This window comes from Panthera leo, chromosome B2, assembly GCF_018350215.1.
Source record: "Panthera leo isolate Ple1 chromosome B2, P.leo_Ple1_pat1.1, whole genome shotgun sequence".
NCBI lineage: Eukaryota > Metazoa > Chordata > Mammalia > Carnivora > Felidae > Panthera > Panthera leo.
In genome coordinates, this window is record NC_056683.1 from 44,018,585 (window position 1) to 44,033,251 (window position 14,667).

Consider the following 14,667-nt stretch of genomic DNA (forward strand, 5'->3'; position numbering starts at 1 on the left):
GATTCTAATTGAAAATCCTAGTTGTTTATACAAAAGAAGGTGAAAAGACACACCTGTCAGAAGCCTGCCCAAAGGCCCTGCCAAAGTGGAAGGGGAACCAGTCAAAACCAACTAAAGCAAATACACATGCAAATTTACCGTGCATATTTTTCAGGATTTAAAGGCAAACTGAACCAGTTCTCACTTAAATAGAAGTTGCCTATCCCACTTAGTTTAAGTGAGCTTCAGTGGCTCAACAGGCTGCAATGACAGCTGTCAGTGTTCTGGCCCCACATGGCCCATGGCATCGAATGCCAAGCCCCTGATAATGGAACCACCGGGAGAAAAGTGAATCCACTATAGCCAGCTCTCCTATACACACTTATGCACGTAAAATCTACCAGATCCCCACCCACACATTCTCAATTCCCATATGCGCGCGTGCACACACACACACACACACAATCCCAACCTCCTTGAAGCACTATTAAGCAAGTGCATTTCCAGAGTAAGAGTTACCTCAGGAAAGCACTAATACCAATCACCCCTACTTCCACCGGAAAGGTGCTTACAAGCAGGACGGAAGTGAGACCTACATTCTAATGCATTGCTTGTGGGAATGTGAAATTACTGCAACCTCCCGGAAAAATAATGAAACACGATGTCAAAACACAGAGAAAGCCTTCAGAAGGTCCATCTATTTGAGCCAGTAATTCTACTTCTAACAATCTATCCTAGAAAATGACCCAAAAAGTAGAAAAAATATGACCAAAGATGTTTGTCAAACTTTATTCATGATCCTTGGTTAACTGAGGATCAGCTTAATGTCCAACAATAGGGGAGAAGGTAAATGAATTTAGTAAAATCATACATGGGAATGCTCTGCAGATACTGAAAACAATGTTCACAAAGTCTGTTGACTTTGCATAAAAAGTTATTTAAAATGTTTGGTGAAATGCACAGAATGCAAAATTCTGTACATAGTATGATTCCCAATTCTACACAAGATAGGCATATAAAAAGCCTGAAAGGAAATAACAACAAAATGTTAATAGTAATTATCACTTGTTCATGAGAATACATGTGATTTTAATTGTCTCTTTTTTATACTATTCTGTTTTAAATTTTTTTAAGTTTTATAAAAAGCACCTATGTCCAAGAAAAAGAAACCATTAAAAAATCAGCTGGGGCGCCTGGGTGGCTCAGTCGGTTAGGCGGCCGACTTCAGCTCAGGTCATGATCTTGCAGTTTGTGGGTTCGAGACCCACATCAGGCTCTGTGCTGGCAGCTCAGAGCCTGGAGCCTTATTTGGATTCTGTGTCTCCCTCTCTCTCTGCCCCTCCCCCACTCCTGCTCTCTCTCTCCCTCAAAAGTAAATAAACGTTTAAAAAAAGAAAAAAAGAAAAAAAAAAAGAAAAGAAAAAATCAGGCCAGAGGGTGCCTAGTTTTCCTGGTAAGTAGACAGACAACAGACACTGGGGGGGTATTTGTGGCCTTCTTGAGCAGATTCCATGTCCTACCAGTCGCTCATGCTTAAACCCTGGTGACGATTTCTTGTACTCTACATCATGCCTATGCCTTTCTCGACCTTGGCTTTGACTTTCAGCCTTCTCTGTTTGTACTAAAACACTCCTCTGGCAGTTACCTCTTGTCTGTAAATCACGTTCTCCACCCATCCCCCTTCACCAGCAGGACCCACGTCTATGGCCTCCTCAGCCTCCTCCTGGCCCAGGCTGGTCAAGTCTTGGTGGTATTGACAACAAGTAAGTTACCCTTAAAAAAAAACAGCCACCATAAACAAACCGCCAATAAACAAGACAAGGAAAGACAGTTTTTTAATACATTCTATAAAAGCATTTTATACACCAAACAGACCTGGGGCTATACCGGGCCCAACTATAACTGATCTCCTGAGAGGCCCCCACTGTGTCAATCATCCTTAACATCTGTACAGGGTATCGCATTTTTCAGTGCACAGTCACAGACTCATAGCATTTCACCTTCACGACTCGAAGGTGGGCAGATCCAGTGTTCTTTTCCTAATTGGACAGATAAGAAAATAGCAATTCAGAGAATGGATACTGAGTGGCTCGCTCCCCCTCCTCCTCAGGGTGTGCTCATCTGTAAATAGTGATGATAATATCCCCATGGTGGAGTTGTTGTAAGGATTAAATGAGATAACGTATGCAGGGTGCTGAGCACAGTGTCTGGAACAAGGGCAGCATTCAACAAATGCCAGCTCCTATGACGGCTAGGTCAATGGGAAGCTCAAGGTTACATAGCTGGGAAGTGACAACGCCAGGATGAGGATCCAGGCCTTTTCATGCCAAGTCCAGGCTTTTTATGCTTTATCCCCAACACCGCAAAGGAGTATTAGGACATGGCCCATGCCCTCAAAGAACCTAGAATATTTTGTAGCAGGCATCTCTTAAGTACATGAAACAACAAAGCAATTATTCCCACAAAGAACTAAGGCAAAAGTGACAAAAACTAGGATGCAACGCTCAAAGTACACAATTCTTTTGTCCAACAGTAACTGTTACCCTTGACAATGTCTTCTTATGCACACTTTCCAAAGCTTAGGGAACCCATGTTTCATCCCTGTTTCAAAGTGAGTTGTGCGTGGGGAGATCAGATATGAAAATAAATCCCTTTCCATATTAATTACAGAAAATGTTTTCTGTGGGCATTCTGAACTTCAGGAAGTTTGAGCTATTTTTGGAAATTTTTCTTTAACTTCTAGAAAGTACCATTCATGATCATACACTTTTTAAGGGACTTAAAAACAGCTTCAGTTGAGTTTAAGGCTGTTTCTTAAAAAAAAAAAAAATCTTCAACTTGATTAATTAATTTAAACTACAACATATGACACCTGGTGGTTGATAACATAAGAGAGAGGACACGAGGACAGTGAATATTTTAAAGGCGTAGGTAGCAGGCACACAAGCACATAGAGAGCAGGAAGTCATTCTGTCGCCCATATATTTGATGCCACAATAATAATCCCATAATAATGGGGTTAGGCATACTATTTCTTTACAGTAATCCTGACCTATTTATGAGGTAACAAAAGAAGAGCCTAAAACTTTGCAGAATGTTGAAACTTCTTTATATGTTAGAGGGTTATTTACTAACAGACACTTTGAGACTCACATCTTGAAAGGTTTTTGATGTGCTATGTGTTTTTATATTCCTGATATAGAGTTCCTTCTTTCCCTTTCTTTCTTTCGTTCCTAGTTTTATTGGAACGAGAGAGAGAGAGAGAGAGAGAGAGAGAGAGAGAGAGAGAGAGAGAGAGAATCCCAAGCAGGCTCCACACTCAGCTTGGAGACCAACACAGGGCTTTATCCCACAACCGCGGGATCATGACCTGAGCTGAAATCAAGAGCTCAACCGACTGAGCCACCCAGGTGCCCCTATACTACTTTCGAAGATAGAGAAGTGATGCTCATGAAGAGGTGGCCCTTAGCAAAACTATGAGGTAGGAGCTTTTCCTAAGAAACACTCTATATAATCCCTTTACTGCATGTCTGTTCCTGGGGTGGAGGAGGGGAGCATGAGGGGTGAGGACCCCATTTACCGAGCCCCTTCAATGAGGGAGTCTGGTATACAGTGCCTGCTTTATGTGATCTGTTTCACCTCTTACAACAGTCTTGTAACACGTATATTAATCACCCCAATTATTCAGAGATGAGCAAGCTAAGTCTCAGAATTTAAGGAACATGTCTAAAATAAAGAAATTGATCAGTGACTACGGAGATTCCTCTGCTTCAGTGCTCATTCAGGTTACCCCTCACTGAACTGGGCTGCCCCCCACATCAGACACCCTTGTCAGCACCTCCACTATAGACTAGTTCACATCAAATCATTTGAGTTAGGCCTTTTAGAAGTACTCCTATTCTATTCTAGACAACACAGATAACCGACAGAAACATGAAAATATGCTCAACATCACTCATCATTAGGGAAATGCAAATCAAAACCACAGTGAGGTATCGCCTGACATCTGTCAGAATAGCTGAAACAAAAAAACACAAGAGGGCACCTGGGTGGCTCAGTCAGTTAAGTGTCCGACTTTGGCTCAGGTCATGATCTCATGGTTTGTGAGTTCGAGCCCCACGTCGGGCTCTGTGCTGACAGCTCAGAGCCTGGAGCCTGTTTCAGATTCTGTGTCTCCTTCTCTCTCTGCCCCTCCCCCACTCACACTCTGTCTGTCTGTCTGTCTGTCTCTCTCTCTCTCTCTCTCTCAAAACTAAATAAACATTAAAAATAAATTTTAGGGGCGCCTGGGTGGCTCAGTCGGTTAAGCATCCGACTTCGGCTCAGGTCATGATCTCACAGTCCGTGGGTTCGAGCCCCGCGTCAGGCTCTGTGCTGACAGCTCAGAGCCTGGAGCCTGCTTCAGATTCTGTGTCTCCCTCTCTCTCTGCCCCTCCCCCGTTCATGCTCTGTCTCTCTCTGTCTCAAAAATAAATAAAACATTAAATTTTAAAAAATAAATAAATAAATTTTAAAAAAACACAAGAAACAACAAGGGTTGGCTAGGATGTGGAGAAAAAGGAACACTTGTGCACTGTTGGTGGGGATGCATTTGGTGCAACCACTGTGGAAAAACAGTATGGAGGTTCCCCAAAACATTAAAAATAGAAATACCATATGAATCAGCAGTCCCATTACTGGGTATTTACCCAAAAAAAACAAAAACACCCTAATTCAAAAAGATATATGCACCCCTATATTTATTGCATCATTATTTACAATAGCCAAGATACGGAAGCAACCCAAGTGTCCATCCATAGACGAAGTGATGAAGAAGAATGGGGTGTACATACAATGGAATATTCCCCAGCCATAAAAGAAGAACGAGACCTTGCCATCTGCAACAACATGGATGATCTAGAGGGTATTATGCTAACTGAAATAAGTCAAAGACCAATACCGTATGACTTCATTCATACGCGGAAGTTAAGAAACAAAACAAATGAACAAACAAAAGACAAAAATCAGACTCTTAAATACAGAGAACAAACTTGGTTGCCGGAGGGGAGGTAGGTGGGGGATGGGTGAAAGAGGCCAAGGGGATTAGGAACACACTTTTCCATGAGCACTGAGTAATGTACAGAACTGCTGAATCACTATACTGTTAAGGAGGAGGAGGAGAAGGAGGAAAAGTAGTAGGAGTAGGGGCGCCTGGGTGGCTCAGTCGGTTAAGCGTCCGACCTCGGCTCAGGTCATGATCTCACAGTTTGTGAGTCTGAGCCCCGCGACGGACTCTGCTGACAGCTCGGAGCCTGGAGCCTTGGATTCTGTGTCTCCTCCTCTCTCTGCCCCTCGTCGACTCACGCTCTGTCTCTCTCTCAAAAATAAATAAACATTAAAAAAAAAAAGTCGTAGCAGTAGTCCTATTCTAAAAGTGACCAGGCAGGCATCATGTTAACCCAAATCAGTGACTCTAGTAGTAAAATCTAGTGGTAAAATCTGAGACAGGGTGGCAGCACTTCCAAGTGTCAAGAATCTAGAGATCATCTGGTCAACCTCTTCTCCCATTAATATACAGATTTAAAATAGCTAAAGCCTAAGTGGGGCTGAGACTTTGCAGAGGTCACACCACAAATCAGGTGTAGAGCCCAGATGAGAGCCAGAATTCCTGACTGAGTCCTGTTCTCTTCTACGGCATCAGCCACAAATATTCAAACATAGGGTAAAAAACACACTCCAGACTAATAGGACTTATTCCAACGTTATTAATTCACATGGTGATTCCAAGTGCTGGCAAGGCCTGTGTGTACCTCTTATTAATTGTGTGGCCTAGACAAGGTACCCTCCCTTTGCCTTGGGTTTCTTATCAATTATATGAGAGTAACAATAGTGTCTGCTTCATGTGGGGCAAATATGATAATTTATATAGAGCTCTAACTCCCTGTGCTCAGGATAAACACTCAATAAATGGTATATCATTATCATTAAAATTATTTTTACTGTTATTACCACCACTCTTTCAGATAATTGACAGTTCATACTTTCACTTTTGGGGAAGTAGGTAGAAACAACTTCCTGCAGTCAAATTCATCTCCCTCAAGGCACCTGGGTGGTTTAGTTAGTTGAGCATTGGACTTCAGCTCAGGTCATGATCTCATGGTTCATGAGTTCGAGCCCTACATACAGCCCTGCACCGAGCCAGCATCAAGCCCTGCATCAGTCTCCTCACTCACAGTGCGGAACCTGCTGGGGATTCTCTCTCTCCCTCTCTCTGTCTGCCCCTGCCCCATTTGTGCGCACACACGCTCTTTCTCTCTCAAATAAATAAACTTTAAAACAATTGAATTTAAAAAAATTCATCTACCTCTTCTCTAAAGGCAGCCCTAGACAGTCTCAGGAATGAAGGTAAAATGAGTAGAAGGTTGGCACCAGGAATAAAGAAATTACCTTTGAAAATACAAGTGCCTCCTGAGCATTTTCATTTGATCTTTAAAGTCAGGGGCGCCTGGGTGGCTCGGTCGGTTAAGCGTCCGACATCGGCTCAGGTCATGATCTCACGGTCTGTGAGTTCGAGCCCCGGGTCAGGCTCTGTGCTGACAGCTCAAAGCCTGGAGCCTGTTTCAGATTCTGTGTCTCCCTCTCTCTCTGCCCCTCCCCTGTTCACGCTCTGTCTCTCTCTGTCTCAAAAATAAATAAACATTAAAAAAAAAATTAAAAACAAAAATCAAGTCAAACTTCCCCATCTTTCTCAAACCCACTCTTTCCCATTTACTACCCTTTTGCCTCAGTTTTACGGAGATACAATTGATATATAATACAGGTATTATATTTATTTTAGGTGTACATCATAATGATTTGGTATTTGTATATACTGCAGAGTGATTGCCACAATAAGTTTAGTTAACTTCCATCACCTCCCATAGTTAGTTACACATATTTTTTCTTATGATGACAACTTTTAAGATACACTCTCTAGGCAACTTTCAAATATACGGTACAGGATTATTAACTATAATCGCCACACTATACATTACATACCCAGGGCTTATTTATCTTATAACTGGAAGTTTGTACCTGTTGACCCCCTTCACCCATTTTGCCCACCTCCCATCGCCCACTCTCTGGCGACCACAAACCTGTTCCCTAGATCTATGAGCTTGGTTTGTTTTAAATTCCACATAGAAGTCAGATCACGCGATACTTATCTTTCTCTGACTTTTTTAATTAGCATGATACCCTCAAGGTCCATCCATGTTGTTGCAAATGACAGGGTTTTCTTCCTTCTATGGCTAAATAATATTCTATTTTATATATAAAATACATACATTTTCTTATATATATATAAAATACATATATTTTCTTATATATATATATATATATAAAATATATTTTTTTCTTTCTTTTATCCATTCATTCATCATCAGACGCTTGGGTTATTTCTCTCTCTTGGCTATTGTAAATAATGCTGTAATGAACATGGTGGTACAGATATTTTCTCAAGATAGTGAATTTGTTTCCTATATTTATTTCGTAATAAATTTCCAGATGTAGGATTGTTGGATCACATAATAGATCTACTTTTAATTTTTTGAGGAACTTCCATACTGTTTCCATAGTGGCCACACCAATTTATATTCCCATCAATTATATTCCCAACAACAGTGCACAGGGATTACCTTTGTTCCCACATCCCTGCCAATACTTATCTCTTGGTTTTTTTGTTCTGTTTTGTTTTGATAATAGCCATTCTAAATAGGTATAAGGTAATATCTCATTGTGGTTTTGATTTTCACTTCTCTGATAATTAGTGAGGTTGTGCACTTTTCCATGTACTTAATGGCCAGCTGTATGTCTTCTTTGGAAAAAAGGTGTACATTCAGATCCTTTGTCCATTTTTTAATTGGATTGTTTGTGGGGTTTGGTTTTTTTGTTTTGTTTTGTTTTCTTGTTATTGAGTTGTATGTGTTCTTCATATGCTTTGGATATGAACTCTTATCAGATAAGTGATTTACAAATAGTTTCTCCCACTCCATGGGTTGCCTTTTCATTTTGTTGATGGTTTCCTTTCTTATTAAGAAGGTTTTTAGTTTGATATAGTCCCATTTGTTTATTTTTGCTTTTGTTGACAAATCCAAGAAATCATTGCCAAGACCAGTGTCAAGGAAATTACCCCTTATATTTTCTTACAGAAATTCCATGACTTCAAATCTTACATTCAAGCCTTTTATCCACTTTGACTTAAGTTTTGTGTATGGTGTAATACAGTGATCCAATTTTCCCAACACCATTATGGCAGAGACTATCCTTTCTTCATTGTATATTTTTGGTTCCTTTGTCATAAAATAATTGAACACATACAGGTGAGTTTATTTTTGAGATCTTTATTCTGTTCCACCAATTTATGTGTTTGTTTTTATGCCATGCTGCTTTGGTTACCATAATTCTATAACATAGTTTAAAATCAGAAAGTGTGATGCCTCCTGCTTTGTTCTTCTTTCTTGAGATTGCATTGGCTATTTGGAGTTTTTGTAGTTCCATACAAATTTTAGGACTGTTTGTTCTATTTCTGTGAAAAATGCCATTGGTATTTTGATAGGGATTGCATGGAATCTGTAGATTGCTTTGGGTAGTATGGACATTTTCACAATTTTAATTCTTGCAATCCATAAGCATGGACTATCTCTCTATTTATGTGTCTTCTTCAATTTCTTTCATCAATGTTTTCAGTGTACAAATCTTTCACCTCCTTGGTTAAATTTATTCCTAGGTATTTTATTCTTTTTGATAGAATTATAAATGGGATTGTTTCTTTAATTTCTCTGATACTTCGTTATTAGCATATGGAAATGCAACTTATTTTGCTTATTGATTTCATATTTACAACTTTACTGAATTTGTTTATTACTGCTAACAGTTTTTTAGTGGACTCTCTAGAGCTTTCTATGTATATGTCACCTGCAAATAGAGACAGTTTTACTCCTTCCTTTCTTATTTGATGCCTTTCATTTATTTTTCATGCCTAATTACTCTGGCTGCCAGCACTATGTGGCAAATGAGCATCCTTGTTTTCTTCCTGATCTCAGAGGAAAACATTTCAGTTGAAATTCCTCATCCTTCTCAAATCTAATCCTTCTCGCCTAATTCCTAACTTAGTTAAAAACCTGACCATCCGTCTAGACATCAACTCCTTCCACACCACCACCCACTTGGTGACCTACTACTACTAATTCTCCCTCTGAAATGGCTCTCCAAGGATCTCCCTTCTCTTTCTCTATCTTACCTGGCTCAAGCACAATTAATTTTTCTTCTTCTTCTTCTTCTTCTTCTTCTTCTTCTTCTTCTTCTTCTTCTTCTTCTTTCATCACTCCAGTGGTCTAAAATCTAAGCTCATTCCCCTTTGCGATACCACCTATTTAGGACCTCCAAAGTCACTTTTGCAAAATTCAAATGAGATCAAATCTTTTCTCCTCAAAAAGGCTACATAGTTTCTCCTCCTCAGTAGAGTGTATTCACATCTCAGGCTCACTGAAACACCCCCCGAACTCTCCTGCCACCCCCTCATTTCAGAGGACCTAAATGTTCTTTGAACACAAACTTGCCTTTGATGTGGAACACCTACCTGGCCCCTTCTCTAGAAAAAAAAGCTGCTGCTGCCTACTGGAATGCAGTCCAAGTGCACTGCTTTTCTGGAATCTCTTCCAGATTCCCTCCACCCTTCCTTCTTTGGGCTTCCAATGAACTTGTTCCTATCTCCACTAGCCATTCACCATGTGGATCACTATCACTTATTTTCTTATCCTTCTTTTCTGCTAGATTGATTTCTGAAATGCCTGGGCTTCATTCTTTTATCCCCTGGCACAGGGCCTACATGGCCCACAGTAGATGCTTAACAAATAACTGCTAAATAACCTGAGCGGATGGGGGCGCCTCAGTGGCTCAGCCGGCTAAGCATCCGACTTCAGTCAGGTCATGATCTTGCAGTTCGTGAGTTCTAGCCCCACTTCGGGCTCTGTGCTGACAGCCTGGAGCCTGGAGCCTGCTTCAGATTCTGCGTCTCCCTCTCTCTCTGCCTCTGCCCCGCTCATTCTCATTCCCTCCCCCTCTCTCTCTCTCTTTCTCCCCAAATAAATAAATACTTAAAAAAATTAAACTGAGTGCATGGTACCCAAAGAAATAAAATTACCCAAAGAAATAAAATGAAACCTCAGGTACTATCAAAACCTATCTCAATAAAGCTACTTTCCGTAATATATATAACTAACTGCAAACAATTACGTAAGTAGCTTTCAAAAGAGTGTAATGGGAACTTGCAAATGGCAAAGTTCTCGAGTTCCCACTTACGCTTGTTAAATGTTCATCAATGGAGAGGGAGAGCCACATCCTCCTAGATTTAGTTGGCTTCTGCAGGACCTGCACACACAAGGCATTCTGAAAGCTCCTGGGATCCTGTAGCTCTATTTGAGGACACTTTTCCCTCACAAAATTCTGTGGACTGGACTTGAGTAGTAGGTGCTCAATAAATGCTGATTTGATTTGCAGGGGATTTGAAAGCAAAGTGCAACTCACATTTTAGACTAATTCAATGCAATGACTGATTGTACTTAAGATAATAGCTCCAGGGCTAACGAAAATCAATGGGCAGCCTGAAAAGCAGCCAAATGCTCACTCCCCTGCCTCGTTCTACAGTCAATGCTGACCTGCTTCTTGATCCTTTCCAGCTCCTCAGCTTTTCCGACTTTGCTGCTTCCCCAGAATGGAGAGGGCCAGTTAGCAAGTGTTGTCCTGTGCCTGTGATATATTTGTCCTGTGTTTTGATGTTGATGTAATATGTGAGAAAGTTGAGTGGCATTTTTTTTTTAAATGTCCTACTTTTCCTAAAGCCTACCCTCTGTGTGACAGGTTAAATGTGATTCTAGCTGAAGGAAGGAAGAAGTGTGGACTGGAAGGCCGTAGCCTTCTTTCACCTTCAGTTGTGGGACTGTATGTTAAAAGGAGCCCGGAAACTGTTGTTTTTACTAAAATCATACCAAAAATAAAAAATAAAAAAAAATAGCTCTGGTAACGAACTCATTAGATGTCCACTGAACACCTCTATCCCAATGATGTAGAAAATAGGAAAGATTCAAAGCATGCACCCTGCTATAACTCATTCTGGGATAAGAAAAAGACAGCAGTGCCTTGGAGAATAAATCATTAACTAAAAGTCAAACCGAGACACCCTGGAAACCAGTGAGACCAGGCGGCTGGGATTTGCCTGTTCCCTCTGGTGACTTCTAGAGCGAAGCATCCCACAGGCAGGCAAACTCAGCACACTGCACTCCCTTCTATTTCACTTTTCAAACTTGAAGTTATTTTTAGATGACCCATGCCCACTAATCCCAGGCAGGACAATTCCCAGCCCGCTGTGCCTCCAAGTACCTTCCTCCTCTCCAGCACTTTTTGGGAGCACTGATAAGGAGTTTCTAGTTCTCTCCCCTTTTCTTCCTCCCCTCAGAGTGCAGTCCACCTGCCCTCACCCCCTCTCCAAACCTCAGTCCCGGGGGCCACAGGCGTCATCTTCGCTGTTCTACTTGTGCACCTGCTGCTGCTACTAGGAAGGCGAGCCCTTGGGCCACTAGGAATGGGGCAGGGGCTCTTAGAGACCCGCGCCCTCTAGAGGGGGGTCAAGGGAGACCTCCGTCCCCTCGGCCGCCGCGGGGACTGAGAGCCGGAGCAGACCCCCCTCCGTCCGCGGCTGCCGCCCCCCTGCCCAGCCCCCGAACCCCACCGCGCTCGCCCGCCCCTCGCCGCGCCCTCAGCCACGGCCGGGGCGCCGCGCGCAGTCCCCGCTGGTCCGGGCGCAGGGGCGAGCGGGCCGGCGCGGTTACATAACCGACCTGCTGGGCGTCCACGAAGCGCCGGCAGGGGCTGAGGCGGCGGCTCCGGCGTCCGCGGGGCCGGTGACTGCGGGCGCGGCGCTGCCTGCTCACCTGCCCGCCGGTGCGAGCGCGTGGGGGCGGGCGCGGTGCCCGCGGGCCTGGGCGTGGGGCCGTGCGCGGCGCGCCCCGCCTCCGGTCTCGCGGTCCGTGTGTCCCCGGCTCCGTGCCTCCCGCCCGCTCCTCCCCGCAACCTCGGCCGCCGTCAGCCGGGACAAAGCGGCTCCGGGGAGGGGCCGAGCCGCCGGCTCTCGCAGGAGCCAGCGGAGATGGGCGCGCCCCCAGCTCCGACTCATCGGGCCAACCTCCAATCAGACCCCAGGAAACCGAAAGCCCCTGTGTGGCCTCCTCTCCTCTCCTCCCCCCTGACCCGGCGCCCTTCCCGGGCCCGCACCCGCTCGGCTCCCCGGGCTCCCACCCTGCCCTCGGCTCCCCCACACCCCGCTTCCCGTTCAGGGTGCCCGGGAAGCGAAGAAGATCCTCTGGACACCTAGCGCGCGAGCGGGTCCGCGGGAGTCCGGCCCCTGCGGGGAGGGGTCCCCGGGGTCACCGCCGGGTAGGGGCCTCCTGGGGGTGTGAGTGGGCCGGGGGGCTGATTGTGAAGCTAAGGGTGACTGGGCAGCAGCAGCCCAGAAGAAACTGGCGGAGAGGCAAACTGGGTGGGGAGTACTGGAAAAGAGACTTTTCTTACAGGCAGACTGAGCCCCCGACTCCGGGAAAGGAAAGGTCAGGAAGCCCCCTGGGGCGGGGCGTGGGGGGGGTGGTCTTCGGGGCGTCTGCTCGGGGTGGGTGCCGCGCCCTCTGGCTGGAGACCTGCGCCCGCCCCGCCCACGCGCTGAAGGTGCCCTGCGCGGGCTCCTGGGCTTTGCCAGGATTCGCAGCCACCAGACCTGGGGACAGAGGGCTTCAAGGACTCCCATTGTGCGAGAGCCGGTGACCAGTGGGAGGCTGGTGTCCTACGGTAAACGGTCGAATGTGAATCAGAGTCTAGGCGAGATCTGTTGCTCGACAAAGTTAAGATAGACGTCTCTGCTTTACAAAATAAAGCAATTCAGAGCCGGAGGAAGCCTGTGGCTTGCGGGTGGCAACGCGGCGGACGGGGCTGAGCCTGATGGCAGGAGAAAGTCAATAGTGTGAAAAGACCAGAGTAGGGAAAGTGGGGAAAATTGAAGGAAGGACGGGGTGGGGGTGAGAACCAACTTGAGTGAATAATATTTAAATCAGCTTGGCATTCTGTCATCTAATTGCTATAAAAATAGCTCTTTTAACTTTTCCTTTTTATTTCTTTCTGTTTCCTGGTACCAATATCAAAATTGCACTGAAGCAGTCTGTACGTTTCACAGTTCCTGGCTTACCCAGACACCACATTGTTTTTTCCCAAGGTTGACACCGAATTTCATCTTAAAAACGATTAAAGAAAAACAAGGAAACAACAACAAAAAGGTAGTAGACCTTAGCTCTTCACTCCGATTAATCTGCATTAATACAAATAAAGGCAGAATTTTGGAGTTGGAAGTGGCCTTAGACTAGTACTCTTCTAAACTTCTTCTGGATGCATAAATTCATAAATACCTGCTGATTTGGATGAATTGCATTTTCGGATAGCATTGTGTGAAAAGGCGTTCTTACACTGAGCCCAAACTTGCCTTCCTAGGATTTTCACTCATTGGTTACAGTTCACTTTTGGAAGCGGTGGAGACAAGAGTCCAACTCGTTTTCCAACTGAGTGTGTTTCAAATATGTGGAGATAGTCATCATGTCTCATTCCAAAATCCCTCTTTCCCAGTGAAACATCCTTAATCCTTCGAACAAAATCTCGCTTGTAGTTAGTAGCTCCCAGAATCATCACCAACCTGAAGACTTTCATCTTAATAGAATCTATTTTGTAAATACATATTTACAAATGAAATTCTCTGCTGACAGAAGTAATACATTTATTGCAGAAATTTTGAGAAACAGAAGATTCAATGGGAAGATTAATTAGTACATGTACCATTCAATATACCTTAGCTGTTATAAAAAAAAAATGAACATGGTCATTTTCCTACCACTCAGATACAGCTATTCTTATTTTTTAAAAGACTTTATTTTTTAAAGTTTAAGGTTCACCACAGTATTGAGCAGAAAGTGTAGATATTTCCCATATACCCCCTGCACCCACAAAGACAGCCTCCCTCATTATCAATATCCCCCACCAGATTGGTGCATTTTTTTTTTTATAATTGGTGAACTTACATTGACGCATCAGTATCAGCCATGTAGTTGATACTATAGTTTCCATTAGGGTTCACGTTTGGTGCTGGATGTTATTCGAACATTGACAACTCTATGACATACCCACGACGACAGTCTTCTACAGGCTAGTTTCACTGCTCTAAAAATCCTCTGTGCTCCTCCTTGCCTACCCACTCACCTCTGGAAACCACTGATATTTTAGCTGTCTCCATAGTTTTGCTTTTTCCAGAATGTCATAGAGTAGAACATAATACAGTGAATAGTCTTTCCAGATTGGTTTCTTTCTTCTTTTCTTTCAGCAATACGCATTTATGGCTTCGTCATGTATTTTCATGATTTGACAGCTCATTTCTTTTTTAGCACTGAATAATATTCTGTATTCTGGATGTATCAGTTTATTTATCCATTCACCTATGGAAGGGCATCTGGGTTGTTTCCAAGTTTGGGCAATTATGAATAAAAGTGCTGTAAACATCTGCGTGCAAGTTTTTATGCGAACGTAAGTTTTCAACTTATTTGGGTAAATACTGAGGAGTGGGATTGCTGGAGTATATTGTAA

The 14,667-nt window shown here is 43.6% G+C and overlaps 1 protein-coding gene across 3 annotated transcripts in view; it reads right to left on the reverse strand.

Annotated features, from left to right (window-relative positions):
- RCAN2 (regulator of calcineurin 2) overlaps positions 1-12,069 on the reverse strand; it is a 273,661-nt gene extending 261,592 nt beyond the window's left edge. The window contains exon 1 of one of the 3 annotated variants that reach the window (XM_042938963.1): positions 11,835-12,069. The gene's annotated coding sequence lies outside the window, so the exon portion shown is untranslated. Of the gene's footprint in view, positions 1-11,487; positions 11,534-11,834 lie in introns of those variants that run through there. The other 2 variants (XM_042938964.1, XM_042938966.1) reach the window with 2 other exon arrangements.
- Positions 12,070-14,667: the final 2,598 nt, after the last annotated feature.